The sequence below is a fragment of the Podarcis tiliguerta genome, assembly GCF_965153285.1.
Source record: "Podarcis tiliguerta genome assembly, chromosome: 6".
Classification (NCBI taxonomy): Eukaryota; Metazoa; Chordata; class Lepidosauria; order Squamata; family Lacertidae; genus Podarcis; species Podarcis tiliguerta.
Window position 1 is genome coordinate 64,137,314 of NC_139539.1, and position 18,402 is coordinate 64,155,715.

An 18,402-nucleotide genomic window follows, 5' to 3' on the forward strand; every position below is an offset into this window, starting at 1 on the left:
CCACGTTGGTTACTCCCTCTTTAAAACAAGGCCAGCCTCTCTCTCCTGCATGCTACTGGGGTGTTGTGCTGTTGTTACCAAGAATGGGTTTGCAATGGGTTTACAAAGGCTAAGGTGTGGTTGTGTCATATTGACTGTTTGTGCAAAAATGCCTCTAAGGTGCATCAGTGGAATTCATTGGAAATATGCTGTATTAGGAGTGCTGCCCTGTTTTGGGTAGTTAGTTGCTCAGTCCATCTCCAGCACAGCATGAGCTGAGTCTACCAAGCTGCTGAAACTGCATCATAATTTGGATCTCTCTGCAGGAAGACAAACTCATATCATTAGAGTCCTTCAAAGCTGTGTGTGTGTGTGTGTGTGTGTGTGTGTGTGTGTGTGTGTGAAACCCACACAGCTTCACTCTGCATTCAATTGTTCTAGACCAATGGTGACGGTTTGAAAACAGAGTAAGAAGAAGAAAAGGGAAATTGTTTTTCCCTCAAATGCGGGGAACACAGAAAACAAGATAGTGGATTTGGAAATCCAGTGAAAACTGACACAGAACTATATTACTTAAGTATAGCTCACAGTGAGGTAGTAAGGTAGAGTTGTGCCACTTTAGATTGCAGGTGAGAAAAGATCATGCAAATGTTTCAGTTTATGCAAATAAAAAACCCCGAGGACAGAAAACTAGCAAGTCAAACAAAAGCCTGTTCTTTTGCCTGCAGTGCTGGTTTTCGATGTGCAGGGATATATATTCATGTGACACGAACCAGCCTTGACATCGGTTTAACACCTCAGCAAGAACCAAGAATTAGCATGCTGCTGTGCTGATGAGCCATTCCTTCAAACCCCAGGCTTGCCAATCACACCACTGATACGTTCATCGAGGCAGAATGAACAGAATGTCTGCCTGAGACAGACGTTCTCTAGCCTCCTGGCCCAAATATTTCCATGAGCCCATTTGCAAAAGATTTATGTTTAAATTGGAAATTTTTCACGACTGGACGGCACAAGGCAGTGTTTGTAGAACAAATGGCGTTTAAAAAACCCCAAGGGGCCCGGATTGGTTCAGCATCAAGCAAGACTCTTCCGTAAGCCAGCTGATGTTCTTTTAATGAGCGCTGCTCGTCAGGGATCATCCTTGCAACTTGCTGTATAAAAGAACAGTTTGCTGTGAGTTTATAAAGCAGCCTCTCTTTTGAAAGGGTTGAGGCACTACACCAGCCTCAGATGTGCAAAACAGACACTTATTTGAACGGAAAGGGGGAAATGAGATGCCAGGTTTTTCCTCCCCTCGTTCCACATTATGGTTGTTGTCGCTGCTATCATTATTAGTTGCCTGTCTGTTGTTTGACAGGCTGTGTTGCATCTGTGCATCACAAGCTACATTAGCTCACACAGAAAGGAAAAAATCCTACTGGACTGTGAGCTTCAACATGGCTTAAGCAAGGAAGTGGGTCCACCAAAAAGACGGCAGGTCACTGTAGGTTGCAGGTCAGCTGACATTTTCATGTGTGAAGTTATCCCAGCGAAATGAGGGTCTGGTTAGGGATCTCTTGCGTTCCTTACCATTGGGATATCAAAAGGAGGTTCCGATGCAAATCAGTGTGATAAGTTCAAAGCATAAGCATGCTAATGTTCGTGTCCCCCCTCTTTTGTTGTTGTTGTTGCTTTGTGGAAACGGCGCCTTTCTTTTGCCAAATGTAGCTTTATTGATGTCAAGTTTGACAAGCGAAACGACTTTATGAATGCAGCTGTCTGAGGCTGCAGACCTTGATTGCTTTCAACTAAAACCCAGTACCAGCTCTTCAGATGACTCAAAAGCCTTTTTTAATTTTTTTTTTAAAAAAGACTGTAAAGAGGAATGCTTTTAGTAGCTTTGTCATTAAACTGCTTTTCACAGCTCTTAATGTTATTTGTTGCTGGAGGTTACATTATAATCCTTTTTTCCCTTTTTTGTGCACCAGAAATAGCAACTCAATCAGTGTGCTCAAGGGCTAACATTTTCTGTGCAGAGGACCTGTGGTTTTCCCTTCCCATAGAGGTCTGAGGTTAAGTAGCAGACTGCTACCACAGACCCACATGAAGCCTTTTTTAAAAAAGCTGTAGCTGAAGGATGGCCGCCAAAGCCTCAGTAGCCAAAAGCAGGGGCAGCACTCACCACGGGGCCTACAGCACGCCCGAGCCATACATCTCTCCTGGGATAGACATGGTGGCTTGGGTGCGCACAGGCTCTGCACTGCCCAAATGGTCCACCCGCTGCTTTCCCCCCTCAAGCTGTAGGTCAGCTGAGTGGCAGGAGGCAGGCAGACTATGGAGGCCCCATGGTGTGTCCTCGCCCCTATGGGTGGCTTGCCCCATTCCTGGGCGTGCCGCCAAGTGGCTTCCTCCACCCCTGGCCGGAAGTCCCAGGTTCAATCTCTGACCTCTCCTAGAGGCCCTTAGGAGTCACTTTCTATCAGAGTAGATGATAACTGTTCTAGAATGGCAAGTAATGTGACCTGATGTAAGCAGGCCTGGCTGTGGGTTGGCTTTGGCTCTAGGCAGTAGTAGTCTGCATGGTGAGAGGGCGCCACCTTGTGATGGAACGCCAAGATTTGGCACCCCTGTGGGTGCTCCACCTGCCTTGCCACCTCCACTGCTGGCAGAGAAGCAAATCTCACCAGAATCCAGCACCACCAAGTGACTTAGGTAAGGGAGGCTTAAAGCGGACAAGGCAGCACCTTCCCGTTTCGCCTCAGGCAGCAAAACAGGACATGGCGCCCCTGAAGTGGAGCAAAGGAGCCTTCTCCCAATGCTGGGGCTACTGCAGTTTACCTGTGCTGAGGACCTACCTGGAATGAGCTGCTCTGCTCAGGCAAGTCTGTGGAGATCGTGTTTTTGCTAATAAAGAGTTATCTCCGTCTTTGAACTGTACAAAAGTAAACATTGTATTTGTTGCTCAGCCCACTTTTGCCTCCTGCCCCTGCTCAGCAGTAGCATGTAGACCTCAGAAAGTTGTCCAGAAGGGAATGGAGCCCTCTGGCTGGAAAAGATTCCCCAACCCAACTCCAATGTATGCACGCTGGGAGCAGGACTGGTTGCAATTCAGATGCTGGCACAAGCAGGATGCAGACCTAGTCATCATGGCGGTGGCAGCAATGGGCCCTGCATTTGTCAAATTATACCACGCATTGGCATCATGCATGGTTGTAAGGTAGTTTCCTGTGTTCTTTTGGCAAGTGTTAACATTACAAATCCGGGGCCAAGGCAGACTGCACGCTTTTAAAAATTAAATACGTGTTTGCTGAGTATAATGAGTTCAACGAATTTAACTCGAACCCTGCAGGACGTTTCTCGTTCTCGCCTGCAAAATGTGTCTTTATCAGTGTTCATATCGGTAGGATTCCCTAGAGAGAGAAAAGAATTTTACAGTCTGATCAGTTATATAATGCCCATTTACCAGTAATAAGATGAAAGTCTTGTAACAATTCTCATTTGTGTTTAAGACTTGAATATTCATGTCCCTGTATAAACAATAGCAATAAAGTGCAATGCAATAAATAGCAATAAATAAACAATAGCAATAAAGTGCAATGCAATAAAACTTCTCTCCCCACAGCCCAGCTCCACTCTTGGATGTGAGCTGGGGGGGGGGGGGGCGGAGAGATCTCAAGTGGTAGAATACAAGATAAGTAAGGCTGGAATGTGGGTGGGTGTTCCTTTAGAAGATGACTAGACCAAAATATCTCTAACCTTAAGCTGGGGGTGGAGAAACATTTAGTTGTCTCTGCATTTCTAAACCAACCAGCCTAATCAGTTAAATAAAAGGAAATCAGTTAAAACTATAAAATCAGAATCCAGTTAAAATGCCTGCTGGAATTTTTTTTAAGTCTTCAGTAGGTGCTGGCGGTAGAACATGGAAGGGCCCTCTCTGACCTTAAGTGGATCTAATGGGGGATTTATCTTTTCTTCTCATATCCTTTGTAATCCGTTCAGATCAAAACATTTTTATCAGTGATAAGTTTAAATTAAAAACGGTGCACAAAAAAGCTACATCTGTCCTAGGAAAATGAGCTACCTAACTTAATACAGATTTGTTCAGAGCTTTGAACTATGAGTAATGAATCTTTCAGACAATTTATTCAAGCAGAACTGAAATAGAATCTACTTAAATACATCTAGCGGTAGAGCTAAAACCTCCTAACTTGAACAGTTCCAAGATTCATGAACATTCTAATTGGATACAGCTACAGAAAAATGTTGTTTGACTTTATTAAAAAAAAGGCTGTGGAGATGACTAGAATAATAACACTTTTGACTAAAGTTACCATCAGTGTGTGTTTAGTTGATTAATTGCCTTTTGATTGATTAATTGCTTTATTAAGCCATGAATATCAATGCAATTGCTGTTTTGAAGATGTGTAATGAAGATAGGTTTTCAGACTAAATAAAGCAGACAAAGCATTTTTCCCCCATCCGATTATCTCAAATTGTTCCTAAAAGAATAACATCTACCCTAAACCAGTTTCTTTAAGGAGCAACTTTAGTTTAAAATGTATGCAAATCCATATGGGATTAGGAGCTAACTGTCTTTAGTGATTAATCAGCAGCGGTTAGTAGTTTGAAACTTAATTTGCACCCTTCCTTTTATGTTGAGCCAGATTTTGTTAACCCAGCACTATCAACCCTATTCACCGGTGCTCCCAATGCTCTTAGGCAAAAGCCTTTGTCTACCTGTGTTGCTATAGCTGCCCACCAACAATGTTCTTTGAGATGAGCATTGACTCTTGACATTTTATCCATGGAAACATAAGAAACTGCCTTATACCACATTGGTCTCTTGGTCCACCTGGTTCAGTACTATCTACACTGACCAGAGGCAGCTATACAGGGTTTTCCAGAAGGGACATTCCCACCCTACCTGAGACATTCTGCATGCAAAACAGATGCTCTACCACTGAACTATTACCCTTACCCAGCCACTCTGTTGCTGAGCGAGCTCCCCGGTCCTAAGAAATCCTGCTAGGTTTGTATCACGAGTCTTTTCATACAAGAAAATATGGAGTCATATAATTGTAGTAGCAGTAACGGTGAAAAGCTGGGTTCCCTTTTTTAAAAAATAATAATTTTTATTAAGTTTTCCATTTAACAATCCAATCATATCACATTAATTATTCCAAATTATATCAATACATATCACAAAGTCCAAATATTTTGCCAAATTATAAATTATTGTTGGGGGTTCCCATGCTTCGAGTTCAGTAGGGTCCGATCATCTCATATTTCTGCTGCTTTTAGTCTTCACCAGTCCCATCTTTCAATCTTCTTGATGTTTTCCTTTTTCTTCTTAATAGCCTCTGAGTTGTTTCCACAGGCAAGTTAAAGTAAGCAGTATTATGCTTCTGTGTGAACTTTGTAAGGCTCTCCCTTTTTTAAAAAGCTGGTAAGTCTTTTGTTGAAAAGCTGGGTTCTCAAGGACTTACATCTCAACTGTCCCAATTAAATTGGGACATCCCATTTTGGGGAGCTGTGCTATGGATACGGGGCTCCACCTCACCCTTCTGATTCCAGACCTTCTTTGCATGTCCTCCAACATGTCTCAGCAGAAAGGTGGGATGCACGGTGGGCAAAACCACACGAGATTGCAGTGCCCCATTTCTGGGCACTGTGCTTTCGCTTGGATCACGTGACTTGTGCAGGAACATGGCCCCAAAAGACACGCATCCCTGTTTTCCACTGGGACATGTTGGAGGGTGTGTAAGGAAGGTCTGGAATAAGAAGGAACAGGTGGAGCCCCCTATCCAGAGTTCTCCAGCAGTTCCCAGGGACAACATGCTGGTGAAGGTCAAGATTCTTAAAACTAATATTCAATTGCATAATGCAAAAATAAAAACTTAATTAAGAGCATTTGTGGTGGGTGGGTGTTTTAGATACCACTCAATAAATACAGCAGCACTAAAATATAGAACAGACACATTTATATTGAAGGATTTGTGCTTTGGGCATGCATTTGTAGTGTATGGGCTTATATACTTGGTTACAGCAGTAATCATTGTGTAGAAACAGGGAGCTGGCTAGCGATGGGGTGCTCCTGATGAAAAAGGGTTCACCAATGTGCAAGGATAAGCATATGAGCGAGGAGAGTGGAGCAGCACTCATTGGGGCTCCATCCTACACCATTCGCTCTCCAAGCCTTGCCATGGGTCAAGCGCCTGTCAGCAGCAGGAGGGCCTGCCAAACCTGCACAGGCTGTCCTGTGAGCTGGAACCCTGGGTTCTCCCATTCAGCAGGAAGACCCACTGCAGGCAAACCCTCAACTAGGTGATGGGTGAATCTGTCAGTTCATATTTCTCTTTTTTCTTAAGCTCAAATTAGCTATCCACATTTCTGCACGAGTTTACAAATTGTTATTTTTTCAAAAACCTTTATGAGAATTGATCAGCATTTTTTAAGTGCACATTTTACCCAATAGATGCTTGCGTCTGTGCAAATTTCCCCAAAGCAATTCATTTTTGTATTTTATTTTCACAAGTGTAGTTTTATGCACATTTCTGTACCCTTTGGAGAACCTCATCGCCTTTGTGAATTTCAAAGGAAAATTATGTTTTGATTTGTGTTTTGTTTGAGAAAGTGAAAATTGGGTGGTTCCATGTAAAAAATGTGAACCGAATTTCTCCCCCAATCCTACTTGTCAGCCCCATGGACAGTCTTGAGAAGCGACTGGAAAACAATGAGGAATGTTATCTCCCCTCCCCACCCCACCCCCCAAAAGGCACCACATTTTTTTTAATCAGACTAGCAAAATTATTCAAATGTATTTTCTGGTGAGTAAATAATGCTGTTGAATTTCACTTGCAAATGTTGGAATTGGGGGGGGGGGGAGAGGATTTGTGGGTATGCTTTAATGTACACTTACTGTCAGTTTTTCAGAATACATAGCTTGTTGTGCCATAGTATTGAGCCAAGAAGAAAGCAAGAGCTTCTTTGTCATTTTACTTCAGAACTGGTATTTTGCTCTGCTATTATATGCAGGTTTATGGCTACATTCTCACAGTCATTAATAGTTCTCCCAAATAGTGAATCCTGTTTCTAAACAGCTCTGCTATAAGTCCTGTAATCAAAAATGGGCTCGCGTTTCAATTTTCTCTTTGATGTTTGTCGAAGCAAAATACAGCTGTTAACGTTACTGTACATTTCAGAAACAGTAAAGCAGGAAAACATTACTAAAAACAAGTTTCCCCTTGTCACTTATTCTGGCATGTATTGCATATTGCTACAACATTTCTTCATTTGCCAATGGAAGCAGGGGAAATTATTTCAGCCAGCTATTTATATAGATATGTATGTTTTCCTAACAAAAAGATCAAAGTAAGCTAATGGCAAATGACTGCGTGATGATTATTTTTGTCTGACCACTTTATGTTTCATTGACATTTGGATACTATGAGTGGACAAGGCTAGTAGGAAGCAGCCTTGGGTGGTAATCCTACAAGGATGCTTATGTAAAAGGAAGAAAGGTTTTTAAAAAATCAATTCCCATAATAGTATAGCAAAGTTCTGCTAAAAAGAAAAATGATTTTCATGCCTGTTGTATACGTCAAGTTACCTTCAGTATTGTGGACCATCCTATACCCACTTCCTTGGGAATAAACACTATTGAACATAATAGGACTTACTTCTGTGTAGACGTATCCAGGATTGCAGTGTAAAATCCACAGATGAAGACTTGTGCGTTGCAAAGCAGGAAGTCTGCACATACATTACTTTCAGTGTGAGAGATTATTATTAAAAATAGTCATGTTTGGCTATGATTACAATACAGACATCACAGAAACATAAAAAGATGCTCTGCTGACATCTTACCATGGCTTTATGGTGACTGGATATAGACTGGGGAGGATGTCTTTCCTCTGAAGCATTCCTTGTAAAAGTAATTACTTGCCACTGACCTCTAATCATTTCCCCCTTTCCCAGTGTTACTGTTAGACTATCCAGCAGCTCAAGTGAATAAGTCTCCAAGAAATAGTTATGTTTAATTCCATAAAATGTTTCTCATATTTGGTTTAAAGACTCATCAGCAGTGAACATATTCTGAACATATTTAGAATGTATTTTTAGCTGCTTCATCTATAACAGTTCATAGAATATAATGTTGCCCCACATTAGCTGTCCTTGTGGGGACAGGGGACAGCAGCAACAACAGTGAACCAACTGCAGCTGTTTCAAGCCATCAGAAAGCTCTTAATCCCTTGGTAAAATTCCACAGCTACTAAAGTGATTCTGGCATCATTTTATCATTATTGTGGTGAACTTAGAAACCACAATCTTGCTTGCCCCCCCCCCTCTAAGTTCTTTTAACTCTTAACAAATTACAGCTCCCGGGATTCTTTGGAGGACATTGTGTGTGTTGGATGTGCTTTAAACATATGGTGTTGATCTGACCTAGACTAACCTCCATGTAAGCTTTGTGCAAGCAAGTCAAGATGAATGCTCAATAAACGAGTTATCTAGTCCTTTGTGTTGAAGGTGCTGCAAGACTCTTTGCTGTTTTTGCTGTCACAGGCATGCAGGGCTTACCTTCTGGTAAAGGACTGTACTTACTATGTCAAAAATCATTGAATGACTTCAGTGCCTAAAGGAGATAAATGGTTTTAGGGGGTGTGACATCAGTACAGCTCTCCATCCACCATGACAACAGTAACTAAATTTCCAGCCACTGAAATACAAATAGAGCTTGTCCTATATAAGCAGATGAATGATTAGGCCATGAAACTCATCTGGCAATTCAGTGGAGATCCCAAGGTCTGTGTATTGGCAGAGGTCATCAAATAAGCAGAATAGCACTTGTGTAGCATCAGTCTAATCTCTTCCTACCTGCGATTTATTTTTATTCAGTGATTTCTCAGTCATTTCAGGATCATCTTCCAGGTCTGCAAAATTGAGTTAATAATAGGAAAGGAGGTTTCTCCCCCCCCCCCCCCCAGCTTTCCTTAGTTTCAGAAATTGTTGTAAAAATATAGGTTTGCCATGCCCATGCACTGTTGAGGTCATGCCTTTGTACCGAGCAAATATAGGAGGAAAAGTAATATTCCACATACAGCCTTCTAGCACATCCCTGAAAGTAGCCCCAGATTAAATGTGTGCAATTCAGGCTATATCAAATACAGACAGTAAATCATGAAACATTATGAGAGGAAAGCTAAAGAGAATTTACAAGTAGCTAGCTAAACAGTAATAATAATAAAAAAATCACTGATTATTTAAAAAGCAAGCTGTAGAGGTCTATGAAAATTCCCAGGTGCACCAACCAGTCAAGAATAGTAGTTAAAACCAGCATGATCCAAATGGTATATGCCATCACTATAGGTACATGAATTGCCACTAGAATCGCTTGCACCAGACAACCTTACTTAAGTGATGAACATGCCATACTCTCCTACTGGTCATCCAAACATAAGAGATGCTTCAGTTTCCCAGCATATTGCATTGCACTAGGTCAGGGAAGAGGTACCCATGACCTTTCAGATGTTGTTGAACTGCATCTTCCATTGGTCGCACTGGCTGGTGCTGATAGGAACTGGAGTGCAACAACATCCCATGGACCAGCCTGCTCTGTTGCTACTGTTCTAGCATTGGTCACATCCATGAAATACAAATATTTACATGGGGAAAGATTCACTATAGAATGATTTGAGAGAGTGAATTAATGGCAGCCCATACTTACCTGTTATGAAAAAAAAAATCACTTATCCAAACATGAGGAATTAGTACCCAATCCTCACTATACACACCATGGATTCAAATATCCAGACAGCGACACCTGCATGTAGTATTGTAAGCAGCCTTAAATAACCCTTACCTTTCTGTGTTTTGTTGGTCCACAACAGCCATTTCACCAGGAACCATGGCAGGAGAGAGAGTGGGAGAGACAAATAGTGGGAGAAGAGCATTTCTCCTTCTTTGTTTGCCTTTTGCAAGATTTCAGAGGGTTTTCCTGGGGGTTTTCGTCATTTTGGGGTCAAAAATCTGTGGTCTAGAACACATTATAAATTTTCCCATAAGAGTCAACAGAAATTGTTGGCTCGTTATGATAGTGGAACCTGTGTGTAGTGGTTATTACATAATAAACAGTGGGTGGTATTCAGCTACATTTGACCTAGAGTAGGCTTATTGAAGTTAATGGTCCTAGCTTAGCTATCTTCATTAATTTCAATGGGTCTACTCTGAGTAAAATAGTGGTGGACAAACTGTCCTTCATAGAACATTATATGCCATCACCGAACTTCTCATTAAGGAATGCCTAGCAAGTTTCTAAGGTTGCCCAAGGTTCTCTGAATAGTATGAAAACTACCTCCTAGATTGCAGGGGCCTCAAGCTGTCATAGGATTGTAGAGTTGGAAGAGATCCCCTGGGTCTTCCAGCACAACCCCATCATTGAACTTTAACTACTATCATCCCTGGCAATTGGCCATACTGTCTGGGGCTGATGGGAGTTGGAATACAGCAATATCTGGATGGCCACGGGTCCTCCATCTCTGCCCTATGACACTGGACCATTTCTATCAATGACTTTTGTTGTTTTCAAACTATGAAGAGGGGGGAAATCTACTATACTAAAAGGGAGAATCTTGATCTGTCTTCTAACTCCCACCCATGCATACACCTTTGTGATCTCAGACTTACTGTGATCTTTATTCCCTTTTTTAAGCTGCAAGAACAATAGCAACTGAGTGGATCTTTGGAGAATGTAGTTCTCCAAGTACCACTTAATTTAAATTAGGCTTCTGGAGGAGGGCAAATGCTGTATTGGATTTCTTCCCTAGACAATTGCCAAAAGCATGTTTCTCAAGAGTTGATAGCAGAGGTCCTGCAGAACTTCAGCTTGAAGTCCAAGTAATGTGAGCCCTTTTAAATTAACTTGCACTGGCTTTGGCAATAAATCTTCCTTTATAAATGGCCCAGGAAATATAAGCATATGATCACTGTTCTCGCAAAGGGACTTCACATATGACAGGTAGGGCTGAAAACCCCCACAGATAACTAATTCATACCATGTTGGCCAAAATTAAAACATTAAAATTTCATAGATATAATCAGATAATGAAAAATGTTCCTTTTCATTTTAGACCTTGGAAGTTAGACGCCTCTCCTTGCTACAGCTATTGATTTAGGCTGCTGTGATTTTTACCTTCATTTTGTGGGAAAGGAACTTTCTGAAGTCAAAGGACATGAAGCATTAACTGGACAGAGCATCAGGGAATACTCTGCTAGGGGAAATTGGCTAGAGCAAAGAGCCAGGAATGGGCCTAATTGGTCTTTTCCATCTCTTAGTCCTCTGACATGATGACAACTGTTCTGAAGTTTATTTTCAAGCAGACACACACATAAATAACATCTGTGGGAGTCATGAGCATGTACAACAGCAAAAACAAATCTCTAAAGAATAGAGTCAAATAAAACACATTATTCTGAGTGATCAACCTCCTTATATTTTAAGCTTGCACTCAACCAGAACTAGTTTTCTCTCTCCCCCACTCTTGCTAGTTACAGTGAATTTAAGTGAAGCAGGATGAAACAGGAAATACCAGAAATATTTTAATATCCTGTACTGTTGAAACCACACAATATGGTCCATATCACATTTGGATAGTAAAGTGGATGTGTGGGTTCTATTGTAACCATTGAAATAACAGTCATACATAGGAACACAAAAACTTTGATTTATGAGTGTTGCCTTGTTTCAATAAACTAGTTAAGATGAACCAAAGTTTAGGGTTCAGGGATAACCTTAAACTGCAGTTACTCAAAGGCAAAAACTTTGCACCAGAAGAGGACGTGTAATGGAAACCCTTGTGAGCTTGAAGCTCACATAGGTTCATTCTTGTAACAATAAACTATGATTTATCATTCTGTTTGAGTTCAGGATTCATGTGTTGTATAGTGTAGTGGTTCACCTTTGAGCTGGAAATTTTCAAATACCTCTTCATCTATATGTCTCAAACTTCAGTCTTCAAGATGGAGATAAAAATATTAGTCTACCTTACAAGGTTCTTCTAATATTTGCTAATGGTGAAGTCTGAGAGATGTTTCAACGTTTGAGGAAGAAATTGGAACATGCATTGCCTTCATTCCAATGGATGTTTCCCTTTAAGACAAATAATGCATTCAAACCACCTTCATCATACTTCTCTGTCCTTGGCACACAGATGTTCTGTATAAATAATAAGTATTGTCTTAATAACTCAGTTATTTCTTTTTTCGACATGCCATTAAGTTTAACATTTTAGGTAACACCCTTATCGTAAACTTGCAGCTCTTCACCTTTAGTACAAATCTGATCAGATCTTGCAAGCAAAGCATTCCAAGCCTGGTCAATACTTGGATAAGAGATCCTCAAGGGAAATGCAGGATGCTTTTTAGAAATCGTTCAATAGGCGACATTCTTTTTAAGTCAGCACAGAACCAATCATCCAGCATATGGTGATGGGAGCCTCAAATGGAAAAAGCATGCTCCTTAAATTCCTCACCTGCCACATCGTATCGTAATGATGGAAACACAGCTTGCATGTTTTAGCTTTTAAGTTGAGAGCATTATGTGAGTTGGTGACAATGTCCCTGCACTCGGTGACCAGCAAGTAAAACCGCAGCATGTCCTTCAAGGTGAAAGATATTGCATATGCAAAGATAGTAAGCAACACTTCAGAGCACAGTGCTAAGGTGTACAGTTCTAAAATGCTTCATGCTGGCTTGTCCCAACATGGACCAACTCATCATAGCTTTTCTGCCAGCTGGTCATGCCTGTCCACTTTTAGTTTCATCCCCATAGTGTACCATTCAATGTCAGTGCCACATCACTTCAATATAGGGCCATTTATGAGCTTTTTGCTGTGTATATTCACTTAACACACAGCACATTACCTGCTAGACTGAGTTTGTGGCAGGGACTGCTCTGCAAAATCTAAGCTCAGACTACTGTTATTGGACTGGGCCCTGGGCAGTTTAGAAATCTGAAAGGATGTAGACTCCATGAAATCACATCCAGTTTAGGCCCCTGTCCTCTGTATTTTAAATGTGCATTATAGTGCCTTGCAGCTGTGGCTCAATGTGATGTTCCAAGGATAAGCAAGGCTGTTTATCCTTACAAATGCAGTATACAAAAAAAAAAAAATCTGTATGTTTATGGTTTCCAACATGAAGAGGCTACAACACTATACCTATTTTGCTAGCTTTTGAGTGCCCTATTAATTTCTTTTATTTATTTCCATACTATGGATGTGATGACCATGGAAGCCTATCTACACTTTCTGTTGTTGTTATTACATTTCTATACCGCTTAGTTGACAAAGTGGCTTCTAAATGGTTTACACTTTTTATGTTGCAGAACTGAATACAAGAATAACCTCACTAATTTTATTTTAAAATATTCTTGAGAAAAGAAGTATTTTATTCCTAAATATTCTGGGCATTTTGAAGTGTTTGGTAGTTTACTTTTTCCTTATTCTTGTGATAAATGCCAGAGCCCTGAGCCTGAAGTTGGCTTGTTTGTTCCTTTAAAAGGTAGCTGTACATAAAAAATCCAGGTTTCTACACACTTCATGTATTGTGTTAATATTAAACACAATTGGAGTCTGTCTGTCTTTGTACTTTTGCAACGTCTCATTTCTTTCCAACTATAGCGCTTGTCATGGTTTTAATTTTTTCCCCCCTCCAAGTGGATCTCTTTCATGTTTTCTATTTACTCTCCTTGGCAGAGTCATTGAGCACAGGAAATACACTATATCTGCAAAATGCCAAAACGGCTTTCTTCATAGTACTGCAGTAATAGGGAACTGGATGATTTTAGGAAAAGATCTGTGCTCTGTGCTTTGCCTATTCATGTGTGGGGTTTTGATTTTATGTGAAATGAAAGGCGTAAACTCCAGGTCTGAAAACTAATAGAATTTCAGCATTTACCTGCTGATCCATAGCCTTTAGGTTAGATTGTGTGTCAGCCGGCAGTCAGCTTGTAGAACGAAGAATACTTTAACACAAAAATGAAAAGATTTCTGTTAGATGCACACCACCTGCCAGATACCGAGAATGATCCTTGTGGATTATTATTAGAAATATTTTCCACTCTACCTGATTGCTGAAAAAGTCGTGGGTAGGATACCTATTCAGATAATGCTGGCTTGTGAACCACAAGAAAGAAAATTGCTGCCCTATTTTTCAGCCTAAAGTTATGCTGCTTCTTGACAAATCTTTAAAAAGTTATTGAAAAGCAAAGTCCTCCTCAGCATCATGTGGTATCACATATTGTGCTTACGCACATAGCTGATATTGTTTTTGTTTGTTCTATAGTATATACACTTATGTTCATAATATACATATTAACTATCTGTTGTGATACATTTGGAAGAGACCTTCCTCTAAAGAAACGTACGGTACATCACACTATAAACTTATTCATCTGAACATATGTCTGTTAAGAGTTAATTCGCATCAGTGTTTGCTGGCAGAACTCTATCCTAGATCTAGTCCCAGAAATGGAGATCCAGGGAAGTCCACCTGCACTAGATCCAACAGTGTTTGCAGCACAATTTCTCGGCATCTTAAGGCAGCGGTCTGTAGGATGTGCTTCCAGCTCTCGAAGGGCCAAATTACAGGTTATGGCAGCTTTTCCATGAGTCTGGAGAAGGGTAATATCTCAGTGGTTAGAACCTCTGCTTTGCATGCAGTAGGTCTCAAATTCAAACCCTGGCATTTCCAAATAGGACTGGGGGAAACTCTGGAGAGCCATAAGGATGTAAGAAGAACTTGCTAGGTCGGGCCAGTGGTCCATCTAGTCCAGCATCCTGTTCTCACAGTGGCCAACCAGATGCTATGAGAAGCCGGCAAATAGAAATCTCCCTTCCTACTAGTTCCAGGAACTGGTATTCAGAAGCATACTGCCAGTTATGGAAGACAGTGTTGAGCTAGATGGATCAATCCTTATGTTCAATCTCAATCACACAGGAAGAAGGTGTGTGGTCCATTTCTATTTTTAAGAGGAAAGGGGACATGCCAGTGAGGAGTGAAGATGCTTTCCTCCCATTCATGGCTCAGTTCAGTGTTTGTTAAGTGAATATACACAGCACACCTAAACGCACACCAAAGATACACACCTAAATGGCACTGTTTTGCAGAGATGTGATTTAGTCTTCCTCCCAGTTGCTTTTCTCTTTAGTCAAGGTTTTATGACAAACATGTCATAAAACCTTGTGGGGAAACACTTAGGGAGAGGAGCACAGAGATGTCAAGGGAGAATGCCCATATTTCTTTTAAAAGAAGGATGGGGGACCTGTAGCTCTCAAGACGTTGTGGGACTCCCAACTTCCATCAGCCCCAGCCAGCATGGCCAATCGTCAGAGATGATGGGACTTGTAGTCCAGCAACATCTGAAAGGCTACAGGTTGCTCACACAGCAAAATCTCCTGGTTTCCACATGGTTGGGGGAAGATTAATATTTAAAAGCATGGATCTACTGCAGTCACTTCTAGCTTGGTTCCACTATGGTTAAACACATAGAGTGGAAGCAGTAACACAGATCCATATAAACAAAAACAGTCTGTAGATTTAAACTAGCAGATTTAAACTCAAATGCTTGCCAGGATTTGCTCCAAGGCTTACTATTCAGGCACTCTAAAGAAATTTACACTTCTAAGCCTTAAAATGACTTCACCTCCATCTCTTACCCCTTGCAACCCGCCATGCGCTCTCAAAATCTACTTCAGAAGTTTGGGGTGCCCTCCATTGCTGATTTTGGGGGGGTGTACGGAGGACTGCAGGGTAGAGGAAAGGGAGATGAAGTCCCATTTTACAAGCGGACAATGTTGGAATCCACCCAAAGGTGGTCTCTCCCCGCCCCCTCCACCCCAAAATAGATTTAAGGCCTTATTTTTAATGTTCTCAACAGGAATCTTGGAAATGTCTGAGTTCTGATCTGGGGCTTCCATTTATTGTTTCGTTTAACTGTATGCTTAGGACATAAAATGAAGGATTATTTCTGCAAGGTGAAATCAATAAATAATTTATCAGTTGTCCCAGTTTGTATAGTAAATTGTAATTATCGCAATCCCTTGGTTGGCACAAGCTTATCAGACAAACAGGTTTGAAAAGCCACAGAAATGCTTCCTAAACATCAATGCAGTTACGTAATGTCAATTGTGATGCTCTTGCCGCTCTCCTGTGTGACCAAATTGTTAATAGTTAATCTGGTGTCTCCATTAGTGGTTACCTTTGCTTCCTAGCAACAGCACTGGATAAAAAATTGAGGCAACAGTTGCCACTTTTGAATTCAAGACACTTGGCTGTAGTTAATATGTTTCAGGGTTTCACCAAGACCATTTTTCTTTATAGGAAAAGTAAAGAAAATTATGCCTTTAAAAGCACAGGCATTTATTTATTTATTTATTTATTTACCAGTTTTGTATTTTGGAGGGGGTCAGTACAGTTCAGCATAATAACTGTAAACGTTCAAAAATCGTTTTTTATGTTCAGCAGTTTTAGAACATGCCTACTATTAGTCTGAACTGCAGTATAACACTAAATAATTTGCAGGGCACAATTTAAACTGAAGGTGTCAGAAGGAATTTCCTTTACAGACAAAATCATTTAAACTGTAGTTGTATGTACACTCGCCTCTGAGTAAGTCCCCTTGAACTCAATAGAACTTACTTCATTGCAGATATTTATAGGATTGCACTGCTAATGTACTAGTTATTGGCTTGGATACTAAGTTTCCTTCCATGGATGAAATGAATGGAACAAGACCTACCTCCCCGCCTGACAGATACTTGGGGTTAGAGACACTTTGGGGTGGAATGAATGCTATATGTCTGGCGTCTACAAATGGAATGAAGTGTTTCCTCCATATGTGAATGGAGGCACATCTTAGGATCCAAGACAGTACGGTTATTGCTTTTCAATATTAAAAAGGAACAGTTCAGATAATAGAAAAGGGGAGCACAGAATGTACACAGGCATCTACACCTGTGACTGATTTCTAGCTACTATCTATTTAGTTCAGGGCTAAGGCATTTAGGCTCTCCAATTGTTTAGACTCCCAACTCTCATCAACCTCAGTTTAGGGTTGCCATACGTTGAGAATTTCCCAGACATATCCAGAAGACTATGGTCAGCAACAATGTCTGGGTGGAAATTGTCAGCATGTCCAGTAAAATGTGGACATATAGTAGTCCATGTTGGCAGTTCCTGCCGATTTCCATTTTTGTGATTTTGCCAAAAAAGCTCAACAACTTTGACAAAAACTTTGTGGATTTTCACTGTTTGAAATATGGCAACCCTACTTCAGTCACCATGGCCAATGATCAGGGATGAGGGGAACTGGATTCCAGCAACATCTGAGGGGCCACCATTTCCCCGCAATTTAATTGAATATTAATTTTATCCATAATGAATTATTTAACCATCACACAAATCAATTGCTAAGATGGCTTACTATCAGTAAAATAATAAATACATAATAAATACATAATAAAATGCATAATACATAACATCAGATCATAGCTGTCAACGTTTCCCCTTTTTTAAGGGAAATCCCTTATTCTGAATAGGATTCCTCGCAAGAAAAGGGAAAAATTGACAGCTATGCATCAGATAACGAAAGCGTAGCTTAAAAAAAATATGAGACAGCAAGAAACATACTCAAAACATGAAATACTTTGCAAATTCGCCTAGCGTCCTTCCGCAGGGTTCCTTTGGCCAATTATAACTTTTTTGTCTGTGAAATTTAATATGCTGAAGAGAGAAAGAGTATTCCCCCCCCCCCCCCGTTATTTCATTAACGGACACTGGTACATTATTAAGTTCTAATGCCTTTCGATCATTTGAAATATTGAGCTAGTTAAACAAATTCATTGATGGATTCAGCAAGATAATTGGCGTTGTCTGACAGGACTCATGAAAGATGGCCTGACAGATAATTCTAGGCCAAACTGTTGCGAATGGTGGGGAAATAAATGACTTTCTGGGCAATTCTCAGCTCACAGTCAGCCAGGTGGCTGCTTAGTAAGCCAGGTAGCTGTGTTGTGTGTGTGACGTCACAGGCTCGCGGCATCACAGGCCCACTGTGGCACCGAGCCCTCCCCCAATGTTGGGCCGAAGCCAGCACCTTTGCTTACAATCAAGTGGCATATTGTTTTTCTTGAATTAAATAAATAAAAACAACCAGCCAGAAGCCAATATTATTTTCCAGGACAAATTAAAAATAATGAGTGTTTACAATAGACAGAATATAAATTATGAATCAGTCTTCAGAAAGCTGAGGTAAATGGCAGTGTTATTCCCAAGCACCAAACAAAAGGAAAAACAAAAGGAAAAATTAAAGGTGAAGATTTCAAAGATTGTAGGGGAAAGTTGCAGTGTATCAGTTTTAATGTAATTTTACCCTTGGCATGA

At 40.7% G+C, this 18,402-nt stretch overlaps 1 protein-coding gene and 1 long non-coding RNA gene across 7 annotated transcripts in view; both read left to right on the top strand.

Moving 5' to 3' along the window:
* Positions 1-18,402, top strand: part of ST6GALNAC3 (ST6 N-acetylgalactosaminide alpha-2,6-sialyltransferase 3) — a 643,023-nt gene that overhangs the window by 226,936 nt on the left and 397,685 nt on the right. The gene's annotated exons all lie outside the window — the stretch shown is intronic.
* LOC310681071 lies at positions 1,043-5,857 on the top strand. Its single transcript, XR_014513100.1, has 4 exons — positions 1,043-2,903; positions 2,976-3,490; positions 3,529-5,061; positions 5,428-5,857. It is a non-coding gene; the product is annotated as an uncharacterized lncRNA (long non-coding RNA).